The sequence below is a fragment of the Lissotriton helveticus genome, chromosome 4_1, assembly GCF_964261635.1.
Source record: "Lissotriton helveticus chromosome 4_1, aLisHel1.1, whole genome shotgun sequence".
NCBI classification, from domain to species: domain Eukaryota; kingdom Metazoa; phylum Chordata; class Amphibia; order Caudata; family Salamandridae; genus Lissotriton; species Lissotriton helveticus.
Genome location: NC_136063.1, coordinates 1,454,730,629 through 1,454,747,054, shown reverse-complemented (window position 1 = coordinate 1,454,747,054; position 16,426 = coordinate 1,454,730,629). Strand labels below are relative to the sequence as shown.

At 47.1% G+C, this 16,426-nt stretch overlaps 1 protein-coding gene across 3 annotated transcripts in view; it reads left to right on the top strand.

Moving 5' to 3' along the window:
* The window catches only part of ACD (ACD shelterin complex subunit and telomerase recruitment factor), a 283,828-nt gene that overhangs the window by 30,160 nt on the left and 237,242 nt on the right, over positions 1-16,426 (top strand). For all 3 annotated transcript variants that reach the window (XM_078688039.1, XM_078688038.1, XM_078688037.1), the window contains exon 4: positions 6,587-6,688. The gene's annotated coding sequence lies outside the window, so the exon portion shown is untranslated. The remainder of the gene's footprint in view (positions 1-6,586; positions 6,689-16,426) is intronic.

The following is a 16,426-nucleotide window of genomic DNA, read 5'->3' as shown; positions in this document are numbered from 1 at the left end:
CATGGACTCGACAATTCTCGCTCCGGTGCCTACTCGATTCACGGGTTCACACTCTGCGACTCTGGGCAATAGCTTGCTTAATCTCCACAACGGCCCCTCGCGGCGGGATGCCTGGCTTTCACCTTGCGGATACCCTGCCGGGGGTCATCTCACAGGGGAATACCAGGACGGGTTCCCTAAGCAAGCGCTTAGAATCCGCTTGGTGATTTGCGCTATATAAATTCCTGTACATTTACATTTACATTTACGTTGGTTGCTGAGACAAAATTTGTAAAATTGGAGGACACAGTGAAAGACCTCACCCAAGGGGTACAGAAAATGAAAGCATTCTTAGGAGAACTGGCGGCGTGGGTCGAAGATGCCGAACTATGCTCGGGATGAAACAGTTTGGGCCTCCTGGTGTTCCCGGCAGGTGCCAGACCTGAACAGTTTCTCTAACAGTGGCTGAAATCCTTTCTTCCAGAAGACCAAATCTCCCCGGGTTTCCTTGTTTAGTGTGCCCACAGGGCCATCGCGAGGAAACCACCCTGGGGGCCGCCCTGCGGCCCATGATTGGACTTGGTACTTCGTACGGTCAGGGGCTTGGGACAACTGAAAAGAAAATCTACGAGAATCCTCATCTTTCCGGCCTTCATCAGACTAGTTCAGCCACAATGGAAAACATTTGAAGATGTGAAGCAGAGACTGTGGGGTTTGAATCTTTGATATATGATGCTGTACCTGGCCAGACTCAAGGTGCTTTTCAAGTGTAAGGCTTTCCTGTTTGATCATCCGGACAGGGCCAGAGAGTGGCGGGGAGTCCGCCCCCCCCCCCCTCCCTCTAGGCAGCAGAAAAGACCTTAAGAACAGACAGGCCTGCAAGAGGACGTTCCAGAGGAGGTAGAAGGGGCAGGCTCAAGGTGCCTCTAGAAGTGAGTCTCTACCACGGGGGAACAAGTGCTATAGGCCCACTCCTCTGATTTGAATAATCGGTAAGATCCTGAGGCTCCTCCACGGAGTTCCAGCGAGGGGCCCTCGGACACTAATGACTGAGCCACGCCATTTAAAACCTTGCTGTATGGGTGTGTCATGTTTGTGTGAGTGTTACAAGGGTAAAGGGGTTTTGGACTTACTGTTGCAAGCAGGGATTGTTTAAAGTGTTCATCATGAAGGAAGGTGGGCTAATAGCATTTCCTGAATTGGGGCGGTGGGTTATTTTGAACTCATGCCAGGGAAAGGTGGGATGGGGGTACAGTTGAGGTTGATTTGTTTATTAGGTATTGGGGCGGGCAGGACACAACGCACGGTCACAAGCTATCATCACTACACACGACAAGATACATGGAAGGTGTGATCAAGTGCCCTCCCCCCCCCTGTTGACATGCCACAGACCTGGTGCTCCTACAAGAGATGCACTACCAGGGAATACCTGTAAATGTCTGCAAAGAGGCAGGTACGTGGGGCTACCACACGCTGGAAGCACGAGTGGCTCCCCGGGGTTCATTATATTAGCCAGGAAGAATCCCCCTTTCAGGTGCTGAGGACCTTGGCTCACCCTGAGGGCTCCTACGTGGCAGTGCAGAGCAGATGGCATAGAAAAATGGTCCTGATTGTTAAGTGTATGCGCCCCATAGATTGTTGAGACAGACCTTGGATGGATTAAGCTGATCCTACTAGACCTGTTTAGCGAGTTACACATCGCAGAGGGGACTTCACCGAGGTCCTGATCATGGGTTAGACAGACATACTCCTCGAGCGACACCTCCCGGCTGGACCACGGAGCTTCCTGTTTGCGCATGCACTGTGACTCAGTAATGCTTGTTGAAGTCACCACTTAAGCGAGAGGACATTCTCATTCTTTTTGGTGGCCTGCAAAACAATGTCAAAGTTGGACTACGTGTTTTTGCCCATGGCCCAGATACCCTGGGTCAGAGATGTACGATACCAGGCCTGCAGCATATCTGACAACTCCCCACTGTTGCTCCAGTTGGGCGCACAACAGCCCCTCAGTCTGGTCTCCTGGAAATTGGATGCCTGGGCCTTGAGAGACCCAGAAATAGCGAAAACACCAAGCTATATTTTGAGGAGAATGAGGGCTCATTGTCCTCTCCGGTTACGCTGTGGGAGGCATACAAAACAGTGCTCAGGGATAGAGCTCAGAACATCATCGCTATACGAAAGAAATGGAGGGAGGAAAGTGCTCTCCAGTTGCAGTGCCGTTTTTTAAAGTTGATTAAATTCTGCGTGTCCAAAGGTGAGGACGCTATGCGTTGTCTCTTGGAAGTGATGAGAGATCAATATCAGAACCTGGTGACCAATACAGCTGTTCAGCTCTACCTTGGGACCCAGAAACATCTGTGATGTGGGTGATGAGGCGGACCGACTTCTGGCATGGCTAGGGCGGCAGGAGGAGATCACAAAGTGGGTGCCGGAGGTGGTAACTACGGACGGTGATCCTGTCGTATCGATAAAGATCTCACCTTTTCTCTGTACTATCGGGGGACATAATGAAGCTGGAGGACCATATGGACCAGGATATCGCCGAGTTTCTTTCAGAGATACCACTCCCGGCTTAGGACGGGGCAAGTAGGGAAGTGCTGGAAGCAGACCTGACATTATATGAGGTGGGGGAGGCCGTGCGAGCCATGCACCCTGGCAAGGTACCGGGTGCTAATGGTTTGCCGATAGAGCTCTATAAAAGCTTTGCCGTGCTTCTCTACACCAAGGTGGGGTCCTTGTTTTGTGGCAGTAAGAGAGGAGGGATGCCTACCTCTGGATCTTAATTGCGCCATAATTGTGGTCATACCTAAGGAGGGAAAGCCACCCAATCAATGCTCTTCCTAAAGGCCCATCTCCTTGCTGAATACAGAAAGCTAAATCTTGGCCAAAATTGTTGCTACTCTGATCACAGGAGTGATAACGGACTTAGTGCACTCTGATCAGACAGGCTTTATGCCCTCGGCAGGCCACAAGACTAAATCCGACATCTCCATTCGTGGCTGAAGTATCTGAGAGAAGGATAGTGACCCCCATGATGGTCATGCCACCCGACACTGAGAAAGCGTTTCACTTGAAGGACTGCCAGTATCTTGCAGAGACACTGAAGAGGCTTGGCTTTGGGTCCCGGTTTCGCAGCTGGTTGGCCCTTCTATATCACCGACCTACGGCGGCTGTAAGAGTCAACGGAGTGTTCTTGGATACCTTTGCCTTGGGGAAAGGGCCAAGGCAGGGATACAACAAAACTGAATTTACAGGCAGCTGCTTAGTGAAAAGACAATTACATTGTAAATCCTGTTTTGTTGTTTAATTCATTGTATTGTGTGATTTAAAAAGCTGATTTTCAAACAAATTATTCAAAAAATTAACATAGATGTGTATGCTCACAGTTTTATCCGTTTTGGAGATATTAACATCCATGAAATATTTCTATTCACTAAGGGACCGCTGAGCCTGAAATGCGCGGAGGTGATCGAAGTTCACATTGATTTTGGTTAGATACGTTGAACAATAAATAGCTTTATAGGATTTTGACTTTAAAGAGCAGTATGGCACAGTGAATTAAACTCTATAACGTATTTCAAGGAATTTATTCTTGAATCACAAATTATAATTTAGGGTAAGGATTTTGAGGTAATCTGCCCTAAAGATAAAGTTGTGCAGGTTATTTTACCTTCTCTAATGCACAGAAAAGAATATTTGGAGTTTTGCATGGGACAGATGCTAGCCAAGTTGCTCATGGGGCTTGGACTAGAATTCCCCAAAAGGGTCAGATCTGCACTTGTAATTCGAGAGTTCTTTGAACAGCAGAGCACTGGATTGCCTGTCCAAACCTTTTGGGCACAGGGTATATTTTGAAGCTGATGTGCAATTAACAGCGCCAAAAAACGACTTTCCCTGTAGCTTTTCTGAGCTTTTCGGAGCTGGTTTGGAGTGGGTTCGTAATTTTTTTTTTTTAATAAATCTTTTTTATTGTTTTAAAGCAAAATTAAACAGACATATCTGGTGCCATACATACATACCATATTGAAAGGGTGGATTGGTACAAAAACAGGATAGACATAGAGCAACTAGTATACTTGCGAGGCTCGCACAATTACGCCCAACACAAAAAATGCATCAATATAATCGGTCAACAATTTTGGTGCGGGTCCTCAGTACCTTTCCATCCATGAAATCGAAACAGCAGGAGAATCATGACAACCAGGTACAAGAAATTAAAGATCAAAGCCAGGATATTACGATCATATTACGAATAGAGGAAAGGTTGAGAAAAAGAAAAAGGAGAGGAAACCATATGGACGATAACAAAAAGAAAACAAAAAACCCATCCCTGCACCCCTGCAAACGGCTATCGCCTAACCCCCAGTAGCAGTGTGCCTGTCGCCCCAACTAACTAGTTTCTAAAAAAAGAAGAATCTACCAAGGTAGAAAAGAGAAGTGGAGGAGGGCATGTTCGTACAGGCTCCCGGTCGCCCCTCCCCCCGCCCGGACAATGGATCCCCAAAGTGGAATCAAAAAAATCTATCAAATGACAAATATGCATCTCAACAAGGGGATCTTAAAACACCGCCCAGCCTTCCTATATCCTAAGTTTAACGGATCCCGTGCCCATCAATACTTGAGTCAAGCCCAGTCCCTCGATCTCACCCCTGCCCCTCCCGATCAGACACCTCTTCCACCGGACAGTCAGCATATAATAAGACTGCAATAGGACTTAACGCAAGACAAAGTGTCAACACAGTAGTGCCGTAGACATTGTCAGATCCTGAGACTCCCTTCCCCATCATCGACTCCCAGCGTTGAATCGTCCGCCATCTTAGCTGTGCAGATGCACAGGGAAGTGGCGCAGTTTCATTCCAAGAACAGTGTTCGTAAAAAGTTTCTGGAGTGGGTACATCGATTAGTCCTTCCATAGTCGGCAGCGATCGTGAGTTAAACAGTCTCTTGGTGGCCTCAAGCTTATGCACATTGTCCAAAACACTGAGCAAAGGCTCCGGTTCCGCACACGAAAGGGGGTCTATGTTCTTCATCAGAGTGGCCATATTGGGTGTCTCGGTTGTCTCTGTTTTTCGTAGTGGTGTAGGGTCCGGTCCAATCCGTTCCATCTCATCCAAGCGCGCCATCATCTTCTGAATGCGGTACTCAACGTACACATGCATAGACTCAATGGCTGCCAACACGATGCGTAGCGACGGGTGACTCTCATTCCGTTCAACGTTCCTACGCTCAGTTTCGATCATGATCGCTTCCCCCGGCAAGCCCGATGTCTCAGGGGGGGACGTGCGAGTAGGGAACGGTTGATCGCGGAGGGAGACTCAAGGATTGTTTCGGTGATATCCTAGGGCCTCCAACGCTGGCGGAGATCCAGACCCAGCGAACACCAGCGGGCCCGTTACCGGGTCACCGGGCAGGGTCCCCGTGCACAGCTGCAGGCGTTGAATTGTCACCCCTCCACGACTTTCAGCAAGTCAGCAAACACCATCGACATCAGTCCGAAAGGCGAGGTTAAATATCCCCCCTCCACTCCGGTAGACCGGACCCAGTCACACCACCACAGCCGATGTTGTTGAACTGAAACCCGGATGGGCCAGTACCCGAGACCCCAGCTTCTGGGCAGATCTAGGCCGCAAACTTCCACTCGGCGTATCTTCGTCCGCAGAGCAGGTAGAGATCTCAGGAAAGCACCATTAACCTCAAGGCAGGTTCATACACACCGTGGCTGGGCGCAGGAACAGGATAGATATCAGGATATTCCTGCGGGAGTAAGAGGTCGGCGGAACCGGGAGCCTACGCGGCCATCTTGGTTGCTAGCGTAGCTCCTCCCCCTGGGTTCGTAATTTTGATGTGCTCCTGTTTATTGACTGGCATATATCAGATTAAGGGCCCTTCTGTCATCCAGTTGATCAGACTGCATGTGAAGTCACTACAGGCCTGCTGTCCCAGTTAGCCCATATCATCTGACAGTGCAGGGACAAAGCTAGCAGGCTTTCTCGCCTTCCTTTATTTCTGTAGGCTGTCGCTCCCTGTGCCATCGAGGAAGTAGTCTGAACCTGAAAGTTTTTACCTAAGGAGGACTGCAAACTAATCTATACTACCAAACATAGGTTCTGGTGTTTGCAAGTGTTGTCTTTGATCCCCCATTCTCTCTCTTTGGTGGCTGGAGAGTCTGTCAGAAGAGCAAAGTCCTGAAATCTCCCCCCACCTTGCTTCATTCTGCTCCCGTGACAGACACTGTATTAATCAAGGGAAGACCCCTTCCAAGTGCAGCTTAAACTTTAAAGCTGCTAATTTCGGTGCCAGAGCAGCGGGAGCACAACTGGGAAGTAAGTTCCCAGTTGCAGGTAGGTGGGCTGTGAACATCTCCTCGGTGGGGTGCCAGGGATACATTAGGCAGTTGCCAGGTACAGATGCAACTGCCTTTACACACGGTGGGATTTTAGCAGATCAGAAGTTCATGTGTACTTTCTACACACCTCCAGTGCGATTTTTGACAAAGGAAAGTTAAAATTCATTCATTACTTTACACTGTGTAAATTGATTGTGTTGTGGTTCCCGGGCAAGTTCAGCCAACAGTTACATATAAATGTTTTCATGATTTTCTTTTCAGATTCCAGTGCTTTAGATTCAGGAAGACGCCTCTGGGAGTTGAAGATTCACTGCTGAAAACTGTGATCTGCATATCACAAGGCTGGATCCTGGCATTTCTTGGGTAAGCAATTGCACCTGGTTATTTATAGAGATGTCAGAATTGCAGCATGACGTGTCTTCCAAAAACAAGCTGTGCTATGAATCAGCTTGCTTCAACTGTCAGAGTCAAAAGCTTGGTGGAAAAGGCACCTTTTAAAGGAATCTGAAAGCTACTGTTTTGAATTTGGAGGAAGGTGGGCCTCTAATTATATTACTTAGCACTTCAATCATTGATTGAAAAAAAGAAATAATGTAAAACTAACATTGTGTTTATTTGGGGGGGGGGGGTGCATATTGTCTTGAACGGTGGTGGCAGTATAGATGTATACTAGAAATCCATGATCTCCTATTATGATATGACCTTACAGAAAAATAAATAAATATACACTTTTATTACCACACCATGTCTAAACGTATAGCGTCTAAGTGGAGACAATGAGATTTAGCACCTTTGTTCATAACTATAGGGCCGCATCTGTCTGGCCCCATTTGGATGGCCCCAAGGCAGATAGGTTTTGCAGGCTTCCACCCGCAGTGGCGGAGGTGAGTTGCCGCACTTGACTCTTAGCCTCTGGCTTCTCATAGAGGTGGGGTGGGGTGCTCAATCTCAGAGCTCCACAATGAACCAAGAAGCACTTTAAGTGAATTATCCAGCCCACTTGCTTTTTCAGAAAAATAAAGTACTTTACTCATACAGGCCAATTGGTTATACAAGAAAGTGTCCATGGTTGTAATGCTCTTTCGTGGAACTACAACCCCTAATTCCTCTTCATAGTCCCTCCTTGGTGGGTCTCTCTGGTTGATCCACCCTTTTTGGGCAATTCTAAAGTATATGCGTGGATTACGTTCATGTGCAGTTTGTTTAGATCTGCAACAGTCAAATGCGCCCTCAGTTCAAGTTGAGTCTTACCCCTTGCAGTGAATTGGTGTATGCAAAGGTTTGGTAATTGCTCCTCTTAGACAGCTTGGGCAGCTCCTCCATACATCTGCTGCTGGGCTGTAGGGAGTGGAAAGCTCACAGGAGTGCCAGGAAGCCAGTCACGAGCTGCATCAAAATACACGTGCGCTCAAGTCAGTCTCCGAAGCTGTGGCTGTGGCACAGGTGCGGAACCGACCACAGTAGTGTCCTTAAATTGCAGGGGTGTGACCCCTGACTGGGCCAATGTCATTTGCAGCCCCGATCAGGCCAGCTGTGGTCACAGCGGATGCAGCATTAACTGGGCTAGAGCTTGCAGCTCCAATGGGTCCTATGATGACAATAACAGTAGTAGCAGCCCTGGATTGGACTCACAGTCATCACAACATTTGCAGTCCCCTGCCGCGCCTACAATTTTCGTGGCTTGTAGCGGTTCCTGCCAAAAACTGGGATAAAAGACCAGGAAGACCTTCTGTCACATGGATCACTCCTAGCTGTCTTGGGCAGTCAGCTATCTCTGGCTGTCCATTAGAAACCAGGGTATTGATGGGCCTCACTCCTCATGGTCGGTCTGTTCTCCTGCATGTCTCGGCAGACTCCTTCCCATTTTCAGCAGGCAGAGAAGCTTCTAGCTGCATTAGGCAGATGTCCAGCTCCTCCAGCAGAAAGTTCAGACTTCAGGTGATGCCCACTCACCTTCAGGAGACTGACTGTTAAGCAAACAAAGGCCCTGGTTGCACAGACATTTTTTGTGTACTCCACGGAGATCACCCTCCCTTAGCCGTAAAGGACCTGAAAATTGAGCAAAGTGGTGTTGCGTGCATCCCACTTCTATACCCAATTTGTAGTTAGAACTGTTTAAGGCGGAACTTCTTTCAAGTGTCCTCCTCTGGCTGCTCTCCAGACTCAGCCTTTGTATAGAGTGATGCTTTTCACAGAGGTAGCACTGGGGCTGTTCCCAACCTTGAGCACCCACAACACAGGGATAATGAAGTGTGAGGTTTCTGCACCTGGTTGTTGTCAGTCCAACATAAGAGAAAATATCTGGAACATACAAAAGGACAGGCTTAAGCTAGAAACATTCTCACCTCACACAATAGTGATTGCCATCCCTATCCCTCAAGAATATACAGCTCAAACCGATTGTGTCTCCCCTTTAACCCTCACTTAATGACAGTGGTCAGGATGATGAGTCGGCAACTCCTTGCTAACAAAAGGCCTCATCCAATTTCTGTTGTTGTTGTAAATAGCTTTATTTCGATATAATTGATATCATAAAAAGCAATACATATACATTAAAAACAGTAAAAAACAACAAACATTAAAATTACATAAGCTCTGTGCAACTTTACATGTGTAACTGCAATAAAACAGTCTAAAATACTCTCAGACAAGGTAGGAAAGTCTATTAAATCTAATGCGCCATGCCCAGCCTAAAAACTTAGCTAATCCACTAGCAAACAGGGGGCGAGGGTCCGTTTTAAGAATTCTTAAGGCCTCCTTATGTGACCTAGACCCAAATTCTCTACAGAGTGGCTTCAGCCATCTGCTACGGGGGACTGCGTAGGCCGGGCATTCAAACAATAAATGGGGAACTGTCTCTAATCTGTCCAAACAACAAGGGCAAAAAGGGGAGGTCTGCGCCGGGACCTTCCAATTGGCAGTCACAGTTCCCACTGGAAGAACGCATACCCTGAATTTGAAATAGAGGGCCCTATCCCAAGGAACTATGATAAGATCCAAATATGGCTCACGGAAGTGCACATCTTTTACCATGAGAAATTCTACCGTTGACCTGCACAAATTAACAGTCCTCTTTCTGCCCTCGACCACCCAGGACCAAAATAGTTTTTTCAGAATTGACTTTGGCGGGGCAGATCTATTGATCCAGTCGACCTCAAGGCCCAGATCTATTAGAAGGCGTTTAACTTCCTTTAGCCAGTGAATCTTAGCCCAGCCAGGCAATGCGAGAATCTCTTTTAGGCCGTCTGCATAGCTGGAAAATTCAGGGGCTCTCCAGATACGAGCCCATAAAAGGAGTGGGCGCAGCCTCACTTGATCACTAATAGGGCGAGTGCCCATATCTAGGAGAAGAGGAAGAGTTGGGGTGCTGTAAGGGAGGGCCATTAGATCTTTGTGGAATTTGTTTTCAGAGCGGGTCAACTGGTCCACGTTCTGGACACCCCATAGTTCTGCCCCATAGAGAGCTGCACTGACGCCTCGTGCCCTATAGATATCAAGAACCGGTGCAATTGGTTTGTAGGAGGAGCCCCGATGTTCCTTGAGAAGGGCACCCGTCACTCTCTTATGGGACAGCAGCATCTTTTGGAGATGGAATTTCCAACTCATGGAGTCGCAGAGACGAATGCCAAGATAGTCAAACTCCTTAACCCTCTCGAGTGGGACTAAATCAAGGGTAGGTGGTTTGACTGATTTCTTCGGGGGGTTTAAGACCAGGAACTTCGTCTTCCCTGTGTTTATGGCTAGACCTCTTGAATCGCAGAAGGTCTTAAAGCTGTTTAAGAGACTCTGCAGGCCCACTGGTGACTTAGAGATCAGGAGGGTATCGTCTGCAAATAGGAGGGTAGGTATTTTCTTGCCGGCCAGGGATGGTGCGTCTGCTGGATGTTGTAGCAGATGCTCCACCACTCCGTTAACATATAATGAGAACAGAGTGGGGGCCAGAACACAGCCCTGGCGGACACCTCTATTTACAGGACTTCGCGATGTTTTTTGTCCCTGGACACCCCACCTGATCTGTGCACAGTTGTCTGCGTGGAATCTTATCAGCATATCCAGAAGGTAAGGGGGAATGCCTAGCACATCGAGAACACTCCAGAGCTGATTGCGTGGGACCAGGTCAAAGGCAGTCCTTAGATCTATAAATGCAAGGTACAGGCTGCCTTTGCCCAGTACAACCACTTTCCAGTAAAGCATCAGCAGCCGGAATGCTTGCTCGATCGTCCCCGTGCCAGTTCTAAAACTGGCTTGGAAGTCTGACAGAATATTGTTCTCTTCGACCCACTGCGTAATTCTTCCTAGGACGACTTTGCCTGCCACCTTCTGCGAGGAATCCAGGAGGCTAATAGGACGGTAATTGGCAGGGTCGTCCCGACTTCCTTTCTTAAAGATAGGGACGACTTCTGCACCCTTCCATGAATCTGGTAAGGCCGCACCAGCCAAGCCAGCATTCATTACGGAGGCAATAAGTCTCCCCCACTCGACTAGGTTGACACGAAGTAGATCCCCTGGAAGGCCGTCGGGGCCCGCCGCCTTGTTGGGGACCAGGCGCTTAATCGCCCCTCCTACTTCTTTGCAAGTGAATAGGAAGTCCTCATTTGGCTCTAATTTACCCGGGGCATATTGACCCACCTCCGTAAGCTCGGGGCCCTCGGCCGCTGCATAAAGCTTGGAAAAATGGTCAAACCATACTCCCTCAGTTATATTACATGTTATGAGCGAGTCCGTGGGTTTGTCCTTAGTTCTTATTAGGTCCCAGAAGCCTTTTGAGTCCTTCCTAAGACTAGCTGCCAATAGGTCCTGCCAAAATAAGATCTCATGCTCAGCCCTTGCCTTTATTAAGGTCTTTCTATAGTTACGCCTAGCAAAGCTAATCTGGGGCCAATCCTTAGCTTTTACCGCCCTGATCAGCTCCCTTTTGGCAATACTGCAGGCGTGTGAAAACCAACCCGCGTTGTGCATGGGTATACCATTTGCGCTGCCCCTTGAACCTGAAGAGTAAACCACAAACAGTTCACCTAACGCAATAGTTGTTTCAGAGAACAAGTTAGGAACCTCAAGATCAATGGCTCCTAAGGAGTCTAACCGCATCGCAGTGTTGGACATTATAGATTTGGCACCCCGGATCTTATCCTCATTTACCGCAAAGGTATTCCATTTTAGGCGTCTGGCGCAATTAGAAGGGATTACTTCATGCGTTGATTTCCAGACATGAGGGGTTGGGGCTGGAGACACACCCGTCCAGAGGGAAGACAAGGACAGGAATAGAGGATTATGGTCACTGACAGAAGACTGGAGGACCTCCATGTCAATTAAGTGTGCCCAGAGGCTGTAGTTCAATAGAATGAAGTCAATTCACGCGGAATGACCCACTCTATTAAACGTATGAGCTCCTGACTGATCTGAATTAGATCTACCATTAGTGGCCCTAAGGCCGTGTTTCAGACAGAGGGCATTAAGATCGATGGGATTTTGGGACCAGCTTCTGATGGGGGCCAGTGAGAGGGGTGGAATGCCTCTCCTGGCATCATCCTCCCAGGTGCCCAATATATCTTCGCTAGCCAGGGGTTCAAATGTGCAGTTGAAATCCACTCCTAGTATAACAAGGGCGTCGGACGCACAAGAACTAAGACCCTCCTCGATACCCGTAAGAGACAGTGTGGAGGACCCGCCCCTTGCCCCTCTAACATAGATGTTAAAAATTTCAAGCCTCCTCCCCCCATGTGGCCCTCTAACTGAAATTCTCTGTAGGTCAGGTGATTTATTGGCAATATGCCTAATAGAAAGACCCAGCGAGATACTAGCCCAAATTAGTAGGCCGCCAGAGGGACGGCCTTTCCCTCCCGGAGATTGTATCGCAGGAACAAAGTAGGTGGTGAAACCCACCTTATGGTATGGTTCTAGGCACCAGGTTTCCTGGAATAGGCACAACCCGAAGGGTTCAACAAATGTGTTCCAATCGGGTATGTCTATATTCCGCGCAAGGCCTGCTATGTTCCAGCTAAGCACCTTCAGTCCTTCGCCACCAATTCCCTCTGGGCCCCGTACCTGGTCATTTGTGGGAGGGGCAAAGACAATACATGGGGCAATACTAGAGGCCTCAGCCGGGGTCAGAGATACAATTTCCCTTCCAGAGACCGCCACGGGGGAGCATGGAAGCTCCCCCCCCCGTAATCAACGGCGGCGGTGGAATATGGCTGCTGGCCTGAGGTCCCTCACCTCGGATGGCCACTTCGGATGGGGGTAGCTCTGGGGCGATCAATCCCTCTAGCAGTAGCCTGCCTGTTCCAAACGACTCCCTGAAGAGGAGATTACCCTTGGCATTATGGTGAACTGAGTCTACCTGGCCTAATTTATCATCAAGGGACTCAGGGACTATTTCAACTAGTCGAGATTCGGCAACTCTACCCTCATTGGGCAAAGCCCTATTTTCCGATAAATTGCAATTTTCAGGGATGCATATGGCTAGCACAGAGACAGGGCACAGTGAAGGGGAAGGTGAGTCCTCTGAAGAAGTTGTGCAAGGTACCTTGCCAGTGAGTCAGTCAACATCCTCAAGACAGCCAAATCTATTATAGGTGGGTGCCCCATTCCACCTGCCTTGAGTGCCCTGCCAACAATCTACTGAACCACCCCATACATGGTTTCTAGCCGTAGGCCAATTCCCCCCGTTTTTGAAGCGTGGAAGCGGGGGATAAAAATAGGTTAGGGGTCTAGCTACTATGGTCGAGTTCCCCCCATAATCGTTCCATGTGCATATATGATGTGCTGTATTGGGGTCATCAAAAGAGATAATTATACATCAAAAGAGATAATTATACAATCACCTGCAATTGATTTGTGCGAGGTGCCTATCCATGGTACCCTTCGCACCATAAGAATTTTACCTCTCAGGTGGATGGGTAACGGCCTGTTTTCGTTTAGCCAGTGTGTTACCTTGTTTCTCAGTGACCCAAGTTTTCCTGCTGGTGATATGCAATTTCCGGAACTCCTGTTAGCACCACTACATAGGGCCTAACATCCGGGGGGAGATCGCTGTAACCCCCACGCTCTTTCTCCTTAGGTTTTACCCACTGTGTCTTCGGATAATAGATCTTAGGTTCTTTAGCCCTCGAGGCTGCCGTGACTTTCGGGGCTGGAGCAGGTTGTACAGGCAGTTGATTAGGTAACTCCGCTATAGCATTAATGGTATTACTTATGGCAGCCTTGGATCGGGGTTTGGGAATAGGTTTGGTCACAGGAACCATGGGTGGGATAGCTGTGGTTGTTGGTGTAGGATGAGTTACACCAAGTGTGCTATTCGGTTTATTATCAACTATACTAAGAGTTGCTCGGGTTAAGATGCTCTTTTCTGTCTCAAGCAGCTGGTTTTCTATACGCGATAGTCTGACTTCCAGGGGAGTTAGAAGTTTTTTTAGCGTTTCCCAGACAATCGTTAAAAATTCCACATCTCTTCCCTCTATCACACACACAGGAACCCCATCATTCTCACCTTCTAGTACTAGATCGTGCTCCCCCACTGAGGCTGCCCGACTGGTTTCTGCAGCAATGGGGCTGTTATACCCCGTAGATGGTGGTACTTGGGGAGATAAATGGAGGGGTATGGCGGCAACCCCCCCCTACTGTAGGATTAGCACCCGTGAAGATCTGAGCCTTTGCAACCTTCGCCTTCTTCCTAGAGAAGGCAGATGTAGTGTTGCGCTTACGTTTTTGGATGGCACCCTCCTTGATTGTGAAGGGATTCCTCCCACCCTCCCCCTTAGGATTAGGGGATATCTCCATTGGGGCCCTCTTTACCGGCACCACCCCACCCAAGGAAGGACTATGGTTGGAGGTTGATGAAAGGGGTAGCCCCACCATAGGGGCTGGGAGTGGGAGACCGATATCTGGTGGACAACTGCCTGCGTCAGAATAGGAACAGGGCCTACCCGACGCTCGGAAGTTTTGGCTGAGGCAAAATGACCTAGGGATGATTTCCTCGCCAAGGACAGCTCCTGGGATATTCTTCTAGCTGCATCAAGTTCCATAGAGACTCTCTGCTGCATTTTATTGATTTCCACATCAATAGCAGTGTTAGTCCTAGTTATAAAATCATCAAGAGTCCCATATCGGGTTACAAGTTAAATACATCCAAAACACAGATAATTAAAAACCCTTATACTATTTGTTCAGATACTCGAGTGGTCCATTCAGGAACATATCTAGGGGTAACTATTCTGGCTGATATAGAATATTTAGTAGATAAGAATACTTCCTCATTAATCAAGAAAGTAGAAAGGGATTTAGATAGATGGGATAATCTACACATGTCAATAGTAGGGAGGACGAATATAATAAAAAAGCTGATCCTTCCAAAATTTTTATATTTATTTAGAGCCATACCCTTGTTATTTGATCTCAAATTTTTTAGAAAGCTAGAGCATATTATAAATAGATTTATTTGGGCTAAGGGGAAAACCAGAAGAGCCCTTAGATTTATGACATTACCAAGAGAGAGGGGAGGGTGGGCAGTACCAGAACTAAAGCTTTATTACTGGGCGGCAGTTATTCAAAACATGATAGGTTTGATGGGAGGGGCAGAAATAGATGGCTGGTCTGAATATGGAACATTGGCAATATATGGTCTAACCCTTGGAACAGAAGTGGAGAACGTATTCTTGAAATTTACAGAGGCAAGCTACTATAAAAAAACAAAATTTAAGACGCTTATAGCAGCAAATACAATCTGGGGAAATTTTAGTAAGAGAGTTGGCTTGGGGAAATATAATAAATATACCAGACTTGCAGATAACCCAAATCTTCCACAAGAGATATTCTCGGGTTCGATATTTTGTGAATGGGCAAGAAAGGGAATCACAAGAATAGGGGACATAATGGGACCTCAGGGGCTACTACAATTTTCAGAACTGCAGAGCAGATTTAACTTAAACACCAGGCAATTCTTTAAATATCTACAAATTAGGAGCTTCTTACAGAACAAAAAGGGAGGTCCAATGGGATTCATGCAAGACCCGATTATGGAATTGATCCAACTGGGGGAGGATTGCACTATTAAGAGGCTATACGCTGAATTGATAAAATCAAAGCAGGACGATTATGATAAATGGAAGGGAAAATGGATTGCAAACCATAATATTATCGGGGAAAGCTTTGGCACCTCTTTGCAATATGGATACTCCCTTTTATGCTCTGCACCATTGCAGGCGCAACATTACAAAACGTTATATCATTTATATTACACTCCTGCTAAAATAGCACAATGGGGGGGCACTGTAGGCACCACTTGCTACAGGTGTGGAAGCTGGGATGCAGACTTAAACACGTATTTGCAACCTGTCCTAAGCTAGACACACTGAAAAAAGAAATAGAACGCTTTATAAACACCATATTAGGAACTCAAATTGTGTTAACTCCCGGATTCATATTATTAGGAGTGAATCTGGAGGAAGGTCAACAACTACCAACCGGAAGGGAATTTTTATTTGTAGCACTAGCAGTCATGAGATTATGCATAGCCTCTGCATGGATCGATCCTATTCCACCTACTTTCCATAACTGGCTGGCTAATTTATTAAGAACATATAATGTTGAGAAAGAGATATATGCACGCAAAGGGAAAAAGGGTAGGAAGTTGGGTAAGTTAATCTGGGGCCCTATTATAAGATGGAAAGAGGGTGAAATAAATTAAAAACCCCATTTGAATGAAATGAGAGTTAGTAAACGATAGTACATATGGATATTGGGGGGGAAAAAAAAACCAAAAAATAAAAACCAATGTTGGATATAAAAGTTTGAGAGCAAACATAGGAGATCGAAGAAACGATATATAAGTAAGAGTATGGAATACTGTAGAAAAACATGTCTCTATTTCTTTTTTCTGATTAGTCTTTAAGCAGGATTTTGCTGTTTTTGTACTTTATGTCTTCTCTCTTAATGTGTTGCATTTTGTTTTCTGTAATAATGCCGTGTCCTTTAAGTAACAAAAACTCTCAATAAAAAGATTTTTAAAAAAAAAGAGTCCCATTCAGCTTCTTCCCTTTAGCTGCCCTGGTTCTACATTCGCGCACGGACATTGTACCTGTACCTTGGGTTCGTCAAGGGCTA